At 41.3% G+C, this 11914-nt stretch overlaps 1 long non-coding RNA gene across 2 annotated transcripts; it reads left to right on the top strand.

Annotated features, from left to right (window-relative positions):
- The first annotated feature begins 1837 nt into the window (after positions 1 to 1837).
- Positions 1838 to 5397, top strand: LOC115362913 (uncharacterized). 2 transcript variants are annotated; one of them, XR_003928569.1, is made up of 4 exons: positions 1838 to 1959; positions 2723 to 3009; positions 4335 to 4533; positions 4848 to 5397. It is a non-coding gene; the product is annotated as an uncharacterized LOC115362913 (long non-coding RNA). The 2 variants fall into 2 exon arrangements; XR_003928570.1 differs by lacking the exon at positions 1838 to 1959 and adding an exon at positions 2609 to 2626.
- The last annotated feature ends 6517 nt before the right edge of the window (positions 5398 to 11914 follow it).

Below are 11914 nucleotides of genomic sequence, written 5' to 3'. Positions count from 1 at the left end.
ATCTATAATTATCCTTATATCAGTTGAAAAGCCAACCAATTCTGCTACACTGGGAAAATCCAAGGCGGTGCGACCCTGCACCCTGCATCTGCTTTGAATTAATCATGCCTGAATCCCCAAACTTGCTGCATTTTCATACTACGACTCACTAACAGGAGGCACTGCAGGGGAAGCTGGGGATTAAACTGCATTGTCATTGGGGTTTTGTATTAGTGCCTGATCCGGGCATGAAAGCCAGAGAGAGTGGGAGGCAAAAAATGTAAGTCGCCCTTGGGTGTAGTGGGGTCTACTTAGTGCATGAATAATGTAATGAAATCAGTAGTGATTTATTCTACAGTAAATGCACCTCTCTGACAGTGTCTTCACACTGCAAGTGTGTTTGTAGGTGTTTGTGTGTTTTGACATGTGCGTGCATTGTATGTGTGTTTCTGTGCTTCTGTGGCTTAGTGCAGTTGTCTGTGTTGCATGTCACACTCACAGTGTGTCTGTGTGTGTGTGTGTGTGTGTGTGTGTGTGTGTGTGTGTGTGTGTGTGTGTGTGTGTGTGTGTGTATTTGAGTGTGAACCTGGCTGGCCAAGCTCATCACAGGTAAGGACTGTGTGTGGGCTGCTGTCACCTGTCCTCCATTGTCCCTCCTCCCTCCTCACTGCCTGTCCCCATATCTCACGGCTGTTTCATGTCATTCATTAATGGATGCCCTAGGGCCAACAATAGCACGCTACAGCCTTTTATTACTGTCACTTCACTATTGGAGCCGTCAAGGTCAAATCTGCTTCACCGTCATTCACCTGTCACTCTCAGCCTGCTGACGTTTGTGTTATAGGGGAGCAAGAGAGAACGTGTGTGCTTTGGTTGTGTGTGTGTGTGTCTAAAAATGAGAGAGTGAGAGCGAGAGAGAGAGAGAGAGAGAGAGAGAGAGAGAGAGAGAGAGAGAGATGGAAACAATGAGCGACTCAGTGGAGGAAGGAGGAAAATAATAAAACAAAAACTCAGGAGAGCTGTCATGTGAACAGATGTAGTCTGTTCTTTGTCCTTGATTATTTGTGATGTGTGTGGTTGCTTTGAGAATGCAATATAAATATAGTCAAGATATCTTTCTGTGGGGAGATTTTTTAATCACAGAGTCATTTATTTTCCACAAAAAGTAACAAGAATGACAACAAGAAACAATAACAAAGGCTTCATAAACGTAAATGCCGCAACTGTCTTTTGTCATTCATGACTACTGAATGAAAGCAATTAAAACTTAATCTTCATAAATAACATGTTTACAGAAACACTGTAGCACACATGGCAGCAGTAACTAATGTCATTATTCCAGCAGCCCAATATAGTTAATTGTGCAGCAGGCATACTAATGTGAACACATCTTCAGACTCCTAAATAATACCACTTGTGCACATCCATACAATAGGTGTGTAACAGCAGGAGTTTTGTAGTTCTGCTGGATTGGAGTTGTGGTGCCACGGCTTCTCCCTCCTTAACACCATTCAAACTCCATTCAAATTTATGTGTTTGTTTGTTTGTTTTATTTAAATGAGTTTGTACAGTGACATTCATGCCTCATCAGCTACTTTAAGATTATGTGGGAATTGCTACATTCTGAGAGTGTAGTTGAGTTGGTAGTTCAATGATCACTGAACACAGTGATCCTGAATAGCCTGGTTGTCTGAAATATGTTGTGTAAACCAGTTGTTGTCAGTACTGATGCCTACTATTTTGCATTCTCCGTAGATATATTTTCAAAGCAACCACACACATCACAAATAATCAAGGACAAAATACATTTGTGTAACACACATAGGACAAGCATGATTTGACACATATGACGATGCATGTTCTGACACTGTGATTGGTTACTGACTGATTGTCGTAATGATAATCAGCTGTTATCAGTCCACTTTGACTTGTAAAGGATTGATTTGTCGCAAAGGGCGTTGTGGCTCCTGGATGTACAAAGTAAGTTGTCTGTTAGTTTTCTCATATTTGACAGATTTGCTATCCCATTGATTACTTTATCAAACTTTATTTCAAGATGCATTCCAATAGTCTTACAGTACACCTGCTAATGTTTTTGTTCAGTTACATTTCAACATTTTTTTTTAATCAAATACTGTCTTCCTCATTTATATTAGCATTGCTTCTTAACCTTACTTGCTCCACAGTCACAGTTTCGAAAGCCCCATGATATCTAGGCTGAAGAAAGCACTTCTGTGTATGCTCAAACCAGAGCAAAAGACAGTTTGGGGTTTATGAGGACTTTGGGGTTGTCTGAACAAAGAATGGCTCTGTTTGTTGGGTCTGACCTTGTTTGATAGTGTCATGCTTTTTTTGAAGGAATTTTTTTCCTCTGAACAGTTGTTCAGGCTGATTTATTTGTTCCTTGTTTTATGAGTGTGGAAATGGTAAAGAGGACTGGAGTATGGCCTCGGGGTAAAGTATGACTCTCAAGCACGGTATCTCATAGCTGGTCAGACCATCAGTGGGGAATACCAGCAGACACTGGATATCTTAAGAACTTGGCACTGAGTTCCAAATGACGGACAACTTCAACCAAAGTTTAGGACAAGCTGACAGCCAATTATACGAAGGAACTTTTCTCTACACTGAATTGATTTTGTAAAGAGTACGTATAACCCTCAGCTCCAACTTTGGGCTTGAAAAGGAGACAATTCTTCTAGACATTGAATTCTTCCAATATCTTATATCCAAACATCCCTAGGTTTTGAACAGGCAGACCCATGGGGCAGCAGTCCTGCAAGCCTTGCAACTGCATCCTGCAGAGTGAAGAGGAACCCAGACTGGTCGGTGACTGCTTGTGTATGGATGACAGTTGGGGATATTGCTGTGACCGCTGCTGTGACATCTGCTGCCAGCTGTGTGTGAATATGTGCTCCGGCTTGTGCTCGGAGGACTGCAGCTACACCTTCTGTACTCTCTGCCTCAGCCTGGCGCAGAACTGCATTTCACTTTTCACCACTCGACAAACCCAGTTGTCAGAGGCACAACGTGAGTCCATCATTCATAGTTTTTCAACTGTCTTTTGCCTGTAATCCTGCTACTACATGTGGTCTATGCAATGAACCGTTTTAGAGGCTGTGGTGGACTGCAGGCCTAGAGAACATGGATCTAACAAGAGAGGAGGTCGACCCCATGAGATTCATTGATTTGAAGACCCAAGGTTAATGGGAGGCTCCAGGAAGTAAATCACAAGTTGTCTGTACAGTATTTTGTTTTGCTGCACACACATTTTGCCATCTGCTGTGAGATGTGACTGTAACTGGGTCTTTTTTTCACCGATGGCTAGACTAATGCAGTTTTCAACCACACTGTTTTTGTTGCTTTTCCTACTGATGTTCATTTTAAGCACTTTTTTCTGGATCGAGTGCAACTAAATGAGAAAAAAAAAAAAAAAATGTTTGCACTATTTAATCCTCATTGACCTCTAAAACTCTTGCCAAGCTTGCTATGGAACAGATCCAGCTATTTGTATTGTTTACTTCCAAGTGCATTTCAGTGATAGTCTAAGTGCATTTCAGTGGTACAGACCTTCTATTTAAGCTGTTTGATCCCAAGCCATGGTGACAATGACAGAATCTCATAGTGTATTTATCAAGCAACAATAACCACCCCCTAGCTGCCTAGGGGCATAATAGCCTTGGGCATGGAAATGCTACATCTTTAGCTATCCTGATTTGACCTGCTTGTTTCCACCAGTTTCCTCCAACCCAATTTGAAATCTTCCATCTTTCCAATTCCAGATCTCATTTGTATTATATGCAATACTCTTTTTGTTCTATTGGCTTACCTGGCATTACTGCTCTGCCCTCAGAAGACAATGCAGAAGAAGCTGAATGCAAAACCTTTTTGGTGTCTTAAATGAGCAAGAAGTACTAGTTCACTCTGGGCAGTGTTTAACCCTGAGACAAGAACAACAGTGTAAATGCTAAGTGTGTAAACATTTGTTCCAGACCTGCTCAGGGAATAAGTAAGTGTATTGAAGGAAAGCAGGTACTTCTGGGGTTCTTTCAGAATCTAGGTGAAAATTTGTGACCTTGGACAACAACAAGTGAGTTACTGATTCAAGTGTCTGATCAATATAGGATAAGAAAATACATGCATTGTCCCCTGCTTATTTTATTCATTTTACCAGATGGCTTTGGTGTATTGACAAAAACCATGAAAAGAATGAATTATTATGTATCAAAAATGATAGAAAGGTGGGATGTGACTCCAGGGAGACAAAAAGACCAGTGAAGTGTTGATATGCTTCCTTTTTAATTAAAAAAAAAAAAAAAAAAACTGACTGTGTCACTGACTGTTTTCTTCCACAGTGACTGTGTGACAGAGCAATGGGCTGCTGTTTCAGTGCCAGTGACATGGAAGGAGATGAGATGCGCACCAACTCTGACAACAGCTGTAAGAGGTGTTGTCTACGGACCAGAGACTGCCTGATGAGTGGCGAGTGTAGCCGAAGTCTTGAAATTGCTAATATCTGTGCCATGTGTGGCATGTGCATACGCATGTGGATGTGTAAGTTCAGATTTAATTAGTTTTTGACTGTTGCACTGCCACACGACAAGTGACAGTACAACAGTCTGATCCATTTTCACATTTGTTAGTTCTGTTTGTACATGAGTTTGTCTCATTAATATTTAAGTTCTCTTATCAGTGCTGTCTGTTGTCTTTGGTAGATAGTTTCTCTAAAGTATATCTAGTTTTCAGTTGAATGGTTAGTTTTCATTTAATTTAACCTAAACCTAAAAAATTAGGTTAAATAGGACACACTCGATGGTGACCTGCCAAAGGTGTTGTAGATAGTACTCATGCATCTTTCTTATTTCCAGAACCTATTTCTGGACTCCGACATTGAGCACAAGATTGCCCCTGGCTGCCATCCTGCCCTGAGAACCAAACAGGCATTTCCTCCTCTCAGGTCACACCTATGAGATAACAGGGACTCTCAGCCCCACCAAAAGCTTGCCCTGTCAGTGACAAATAACTTACAAGCACCATGCTGCATCACCCTTTATGCTATAGGGCTGCATTTATTTCTTGCGAATCTGGAAGCTTGGATTACAACAGGACAACTACACTATCCATGGCCATGTAGTTCTACAGGACTCCTGACAAAGGGGACAGGAATTCCCAGCAAAACAAGCAAAGTGCTGCATTTTTTACATCTGGAGGATTAGACTCAAGCCTGAAAATGGATTCATCCTGGCAAGCACATGATACTGCACAGAATAGTTAGATGTCAGTGAGAATGAGAAGCAGTGATTGAATGTGAGGGAAAGCAGAGTGTGCAGTGTTGTATATTTGTCGAAGTTGACACTGTGTGTACGCTCTATTCTCTTATTTTTGAAGCACAATTATCTGATCTCTTTTTTCTTTATAGTTTTTGTTGTTGTTATTGTTGTTTTACATTTTTAGGCAAACAAAAATATCACAGTTGTATTTGGAGTAGAATCTGATCTCTCATGAGATTACAACGTGCTATTTGATGCCACTGAATCGGACCACGTTATTTTCCCCCTCCAAGGTGCTGGTTTAGGTAAATGATAGCAATGGAGTGAACCATGTCCCAGCATTAAAAGAGGCTCAGGATAAGGTCTTACAAGAAACAGTGAGAGTATAGCAGGCTGCAGTGTGCTCCCAGCTGTACCAATCTCTGCTCCTGTTTTCTTCTCCTCCCATTCCCTCTGGACTTTATGCATTCAGTCCAGCTCAAATTTTTATCCCTCTCAAACTCTGCAGATATGCCTTGTGGCCTAGTTTACTCCTTGAACTGACCTTCTCTCTTCCAAAGTTTGTGTGTCTATATTTATCATAGCTCCATCTGCAGTACTGCTCTTGTGAAATGGAAGCAATAATGTATGTTTATACCTCACTTACTCTTTTGTTGAGAGTTTTTCTAAGTGCTGTCTCTGAGAGGAGTCACATTGTATATTTATTGTGCCTGGTTATTTTGCTTGAAATTGTTGTGGAGAGGAGAAAATGCAGTTGTAAATATCTTAATTTGATACAACAGATCCAGAAGGAATTTTAATGTGGATGGAAGTATTATTTTGTTCACAAAAGGTGCACGGAAATCAATAAAGACCAGCTTGTTTATTCTCAGAAAAAAAGGGTGTAATATTCTGGTCCAGAGGAAAGTCATCCTGATCCTTGTATCTCATTTGTTTTTTTTTTTGTTTTGTTTTTTTTGTTTTGTTTTTTTTCTGTTTTGTTAATCGAGGGCAGGGATGTGATGGAGCAGATTTAGCAGTACATTTTCTTGTACGGTGTAGATCTTTATGAATCTATGCTGTACTATATCTTAAAAGACCTGGTCTCGAGAGGGGCATATCTTGAAGGATGAGTTCATATACACAGTAGAATGTAGGCGCATGCCATGCTAACAGTGATGGAAAACCAGGGCAGGGCCCCAAATGATGGAGGATCCACCCTGGCAACTTCCAGCAGGAAGAATAAAAGTGAAGCTTTTGTAAGGATTTTTTTTTTTTTTTTTGTACCTTTTCTGTCTTTCATCCTCTTTCTCACTTATCTCTTTGTGACTGAGTGTATTGCTCTCACCTCGCCCCCTGTTTCTGTTCTGCTCGTGAATTGTGTTGCCTTTACTGGATGTCTTCTGGTTAGGTTTGGAGGAAGGCATTGTGTGCTGCTGTCAGTCAACTAGATTAGAGCTCCAGAGGATCCTTATAGCTCATTCTCCAAAAATAAGCAGGTAGCTCCTAGCTTCATTGGCCAGATGTATCTGAAGATGTATCTTGTATTCCAGCATTTTGGGGTTTCTGGTACAAAATACTCAAACTCATCATGTGTGGACGAACTGATAGAATATTGAATTTAATTCATTTGAGCTTTGAATTCAATTCATTAACTGTAAACAATAAATCCTTATTGCCTTTATAACCCCACAGATGTAAAAATATCAGATCCAGTCCCCAAAGCACAAGAGAATTAGACAAAAGCAAGTACTATGTTAAATTTCATTGCTTTCTTCATTTTGTTTTCTTTGTTTTGCAGCTACTGTGTTCACATACTGTAGTTTGAACAAAAATTGGTTCTCCTTTCACCTGTCAACACTCCCACAGAGCTGCCAGCTTAGGTAGATGCAGCCATGTGAGGTGTAATGTGTTTTCCCCCCACAGAACAACAGAGTGAGTCCTGCCATGGCTCACAGCTGCCTATTGCTGATGTTGTGGAAAAGCACTGCTTTGTCATTAGGATTGTGGTCACACAACACTTGGGATGGACGGTGATTTCAACTGACGAGAAGCTTGTTCCTAATCTGTCCAAGAGTGTCAGATCAAAACCACTTGCAATCGCAGAGCTCGGTCCACAAAGACGGCACAAAGTCCCTTGTAGTGGCTCACTGTTTTGTCTTCTAAAATCAGACACACATTTTAAAGTTGGGCATAAAAGCTCTCAACATACAGAGCTTCTCCTTATGAACTCTATTGCTTGTGATACAAAGCAAGTGCTGGTTTTAAAAAGGGAAAAAAAGCACAATTGTGTGTGTTCAGCCTCGATTGTGAGAGCTTGGAGGTAGGCTGGTGCATGGTCCCTCTCTTTTTGCCCTCCTGCTGTGTGGTAGTTTTTGAGATTCTGGTGACGTACAGGTGAGTCTTGCTGGAGATGGGCAGGGACAGCTAGGACGGCTGAGGCTGAGAGAGGTGGGGGGCAAAGAGTTTTGTTGAAATTGGATTTTATTTTTGTCCACTCTTGGAGACCTCCATCTTATCCTGCAACCTAGCCCTCCCACTCAATTTCCATCTCACTGTGCAAAAATTGGAGTGATATAAAGATGTGAGGTAGAGATGGAGAAGACAGTATGAGATGGTAAGAGGAGGGCGAGGGAATCCCAAAAAGATGTAGCAACTGAGATAGAGGGGAAAGGGAGCGATGGAGGGCAGCCAAGGTGGCAGCACACTGATTTCAGTATTTCCAGTGCACAGCAGCACTAATGTCTTGAGCAGATGTCCTATGATAGCTTTTACCCATGTTGACAAAACAGACTATGTGGCTATCACACTCTTCAGTGAATTACTTACCCTAAACTATTAACTTTTGGCATCAAATGCATACACTTCTGAAAACAAATAATACACAGGAGACCAGAATTTTACAAGAATGATGTACTGGGATTTTTTGAAGAAAAAAAGATTGTAATCATTTAAATGCTAATATGGTTTGGAAAAACCATCTATCTAATCTTTCCATGGTCACTCAGTATTCAAAACATGGGAGTACAGAGGCAAACACAAAGGAAAAGAAGCCAACCCTCCCTACCCTCCTCTCAGGTGGACAGGCAGAGGCACACTCATACATACATATAAACAGAGATAGACACTGCTCATCTTTCATGCATTACACAGTGTGATATGATAACAGACCAGTCAAACAAAATCTTTGCACATCAATGCATTCCAAATCCTCTTCTATGCAACCCACCACACAAAGTATTTAACGGATTTACCAGCATGCATAACAAAAAGAGAGGCAAATCATTAGCCAAAAGTAAAGAGAGAAATTAATGAATAGAAAATGTCCTAATAGCTAGGTGGGATGGGTTGTGCTCAGTTGGTTTGCATTCATAATGTATAGGCTGACAGCCCATTAAACAGTGTTTAAGGGGAAATCAGCCTCTGGCCCTTCTCCAAAGCCATTAGCTGGTGGGGTCAGCCTGAAGACAAACTGGTAATTGACTAATAGATTCAGGTAAATTGCAGGTAAATTGTTGGTTCCTGGGAGGAACAACAATGTTGTTAATTGCATATTTATAACAGTGGGTGAGGGGATTACAGGTGTAAAATAGCACTGACACTTCAGCAATGGGCACAGTTATGAGACAGGCCGATTACTTCCAGCTCGGTAAACACAGGTCATCACAGCCTCTTTACAAACATCACAGCAAGAGCAGATTTGCATACGGAGATAGCATTCTGAGGGAGAATGTGAAATCACCAAGGTCTCGTTGAGAGGAATGAATTGTTTAGGAGTTGTACACCGTTTTCATGAGATGAAGCACTTGTAATTGCAAGTGCTGCATGAATGAATAAAACACACTGCCCTGGATCTGTTCAACAAGTCCACTGAATACTAATAAAATCAGAAGAGCAAATTGTCAGTCACACCAATGGACACCAATAAGGTCAGTATTTTGTGTGAGTGTGTGTGTGTGTGTGTGTGTGTGTGTGTGTGTGTGTGTGTGTGTGTGAGGGAAGTTCTTGTTTGTGTTCATGACACACTCACTCTGAAGCACTTTGGAAATGCTATTTTTGAAAAGTGCCCTATAATTGAAGTTTACTTACTTACTTATGTGACAACTGTCACATAAGTAAGCATGGTCATTTAAAATGACCATGCTTTTATTTTAAAAATGCTTGCCCATGACATGTTACTCTTGCAAATTACTTATTGACAAAGTGTCCCTAGGACTGTGCATGCAGCTACATGATGTAATAATTTCCTTAGTATCAGTGCGGGCTATGGATTTGTATGAGAAGTTAAACAAAATCCTCTCTCTGGGCCCAGAGATGAACTTTATTATATTTGAGTCATTCACTAAGGCTTAGCTACTGAACCTTCCCAGTCATTCTGATCATTTACAGGGATAGAAACTGTCATTGTACATCTGATCAAACACATCAATAATAACTTAAAATGAGTACACAAGGACTTAAAAGATAAAACCTTCAACATAGAACTTGTAGTAAAAGAAATAATCAGTTTGTTAGTGTTTTTTATCATTAGTATTTATTGGAGATCCTGTAGGTTTCTTTGAGTCTCTAAAGGGCTGTTAGCATGCTGGGCACATATACAGGGTGAACGGCAATTCTTGTCCACACCATGCCAGTCGTTGTTGTAGAGACTAAGTGAATTCCAGGCTTGCTACAAGACTGATTGAGAACCTGATCTCACAGTAACACCCAGGATTGAATTTGATCAAGAGGATCAGGGCAGAAAGCCCAAACAGCGGCCGGTCACGCAATTACCAAAGGGAAATCTGATCTACTCATACTCTGCGCGGTCCCCACTCCCATCCAGCTGAGGCCTGACCTCCTCTAGACAGACGCTCCCGGTCAACAATGGGGCAGCATCCTGGCTGATCAGGAGGAGGAGGCAGTGGATGTAGACCCCTAGCCCTGCAGGTATGACTTTCGACTATGGAAGAGACCCACTGCTCAGTTACAGTGATGAACGAGTGTGCCAACCCTCTGATAATTGCTCACTCAGGGGCAGAGAGAGGTCCATTAATCAAAATGAGCTGAGATACTGCAGGACTTTTCCACCTATGGCACACTCCAAGCTGCCTCAACAACCTCAGGGCAAGCCCACAGACATCGGCTTCAAAGGAACCTGGTAGGTGTGAGGACGCTGTCATTCTGTTATGACAACAGGCGCCTCTGCCTGATGTCGTGCAATCTATTGTGCCAAGCAGAGAACAGATGGAGAGGGAGGAGTCTTCATTAAGTTACTGCCAAATGGAATTGCCTCTCAGTGTAACTGTGCAACGATCTGTTCTATGCACCTATGGGATCTTTGCATCGTTTACATGGTTTAGGTTTACATGGTTGACAGAGAGGGAGCAGGAGGGAGTAAGGGAGTGAAAAAAAAAAAAAAACAGTGTGAGGGAGGGAGCAGTTCGCTCTCTGGTGTGACAAACTGAAGGAATAGCCTAAAGTGTGGGTTAAGCGCTGCGATTGATTCCTGAAATAATGCATCAGCTGAGATGTCTGTTTGGATGGTTGCAAAGTGTTAGTGTTTTCTATAAACAATGAAATAGACACAGCACGATCAATTTGTCTCCAGAGTCAAATCTGTTGGAGCGAGGGAAGGTAATCTTGTTAAAGGACCATTCTGCTTGTTTCGTGGGATTCATCATGTGGGAAATCACGCTCAAAGTCATCTGTTTCATCAGTTTTGCTGTTTGTTGGCGCTTAAGTGCTGCGAGAAAAACTGAAAAAAAGATTAATTCTGCGGTTTGTGCAAAAAAAAAAAAAAAAAAAGGAGCAAATATGCACTGACACATAGTCACACGCTGCTATTCATGTCTACATCTCTGTATATTAGGGCTCAATTGATATGGAATTTTGAAGGCTGGTACAGTTATTTTGGATTTGCAGATGTCAATTTTCGTGCCAATATTCAATATGTTGTTGGGGTTTTTTTTATTTTCATGCCATCATATTACAGGTATTCGCATTTCCTGCCAGAATGTTGTTCTTGGCAAGGTGGAAAAGCATCTGAAACAGTATTAAGAATATGTACTGATTAAATTCTTTTAGGTGCGTTAGCAGGGTGACCTACTCAAGCCAACCTACTCAAGGCCAGGGTGACTGACTCAAGCCAATGGCACAGAAACTGCCTGCTTCCACATGAAAAATCAGTTTACAAAAGACATAATTGAACATTTAAAATAATACATTCAATTGTAAAATAAAACAACTTGTCATTACAGGTTTTACAGACTTTCAGTATGTAAGTGATATCGCAGTTTAACCCTACTGATTGAGTGAACGTGTGAGTGAGTGAGTCAGCAAGTGAGCAAGCAAATGAAGAAGTGGGTGAGTGGTTGAAAAGTCCCTCAATGTCTAAGTCAGGAGGAAGATGAGGTGAACAGCTGAGTCCCAAGTTTAGACAACCCAGCCTCCATCTGTCTGTCTGTCCTCCAAGATCCCTTCTGCTTCACCTCAAAAGCAGGACCCACCTACCCCAGCCCCCTGAGCCAAATCTTACCTTTCATGTCAGCAGGAGCTAGATCTTATTATGCTTCCCAGTCGAAGGTGGACATTCTGGCCCTGGATCTTTTATTTTCAGTGCATGTCTGCCAATGTTTTTTTTAGATAGGTTTATATGAATCCACATCACACAGCTGGCCATTAAATCAAAATCAGTTCCTCCCATC

Source organism: Myripristis murdjan, chromosome 8, assembly GCF_902150065.1.
Source record: "Myripristis murdjan chromosome 8, fMyrMur1.1, whole genome shotgun sequence".
Classification (NCBI taxonomy): Eukaryota; Metazoa; Chordata; class Actinopteri; order Holocentriformes; family Holocentridae; genus Myripristis; species Myripristis murdjan.
This window is presented reverse-complemented; position numbering and strand designations above follow the sequence as displayed.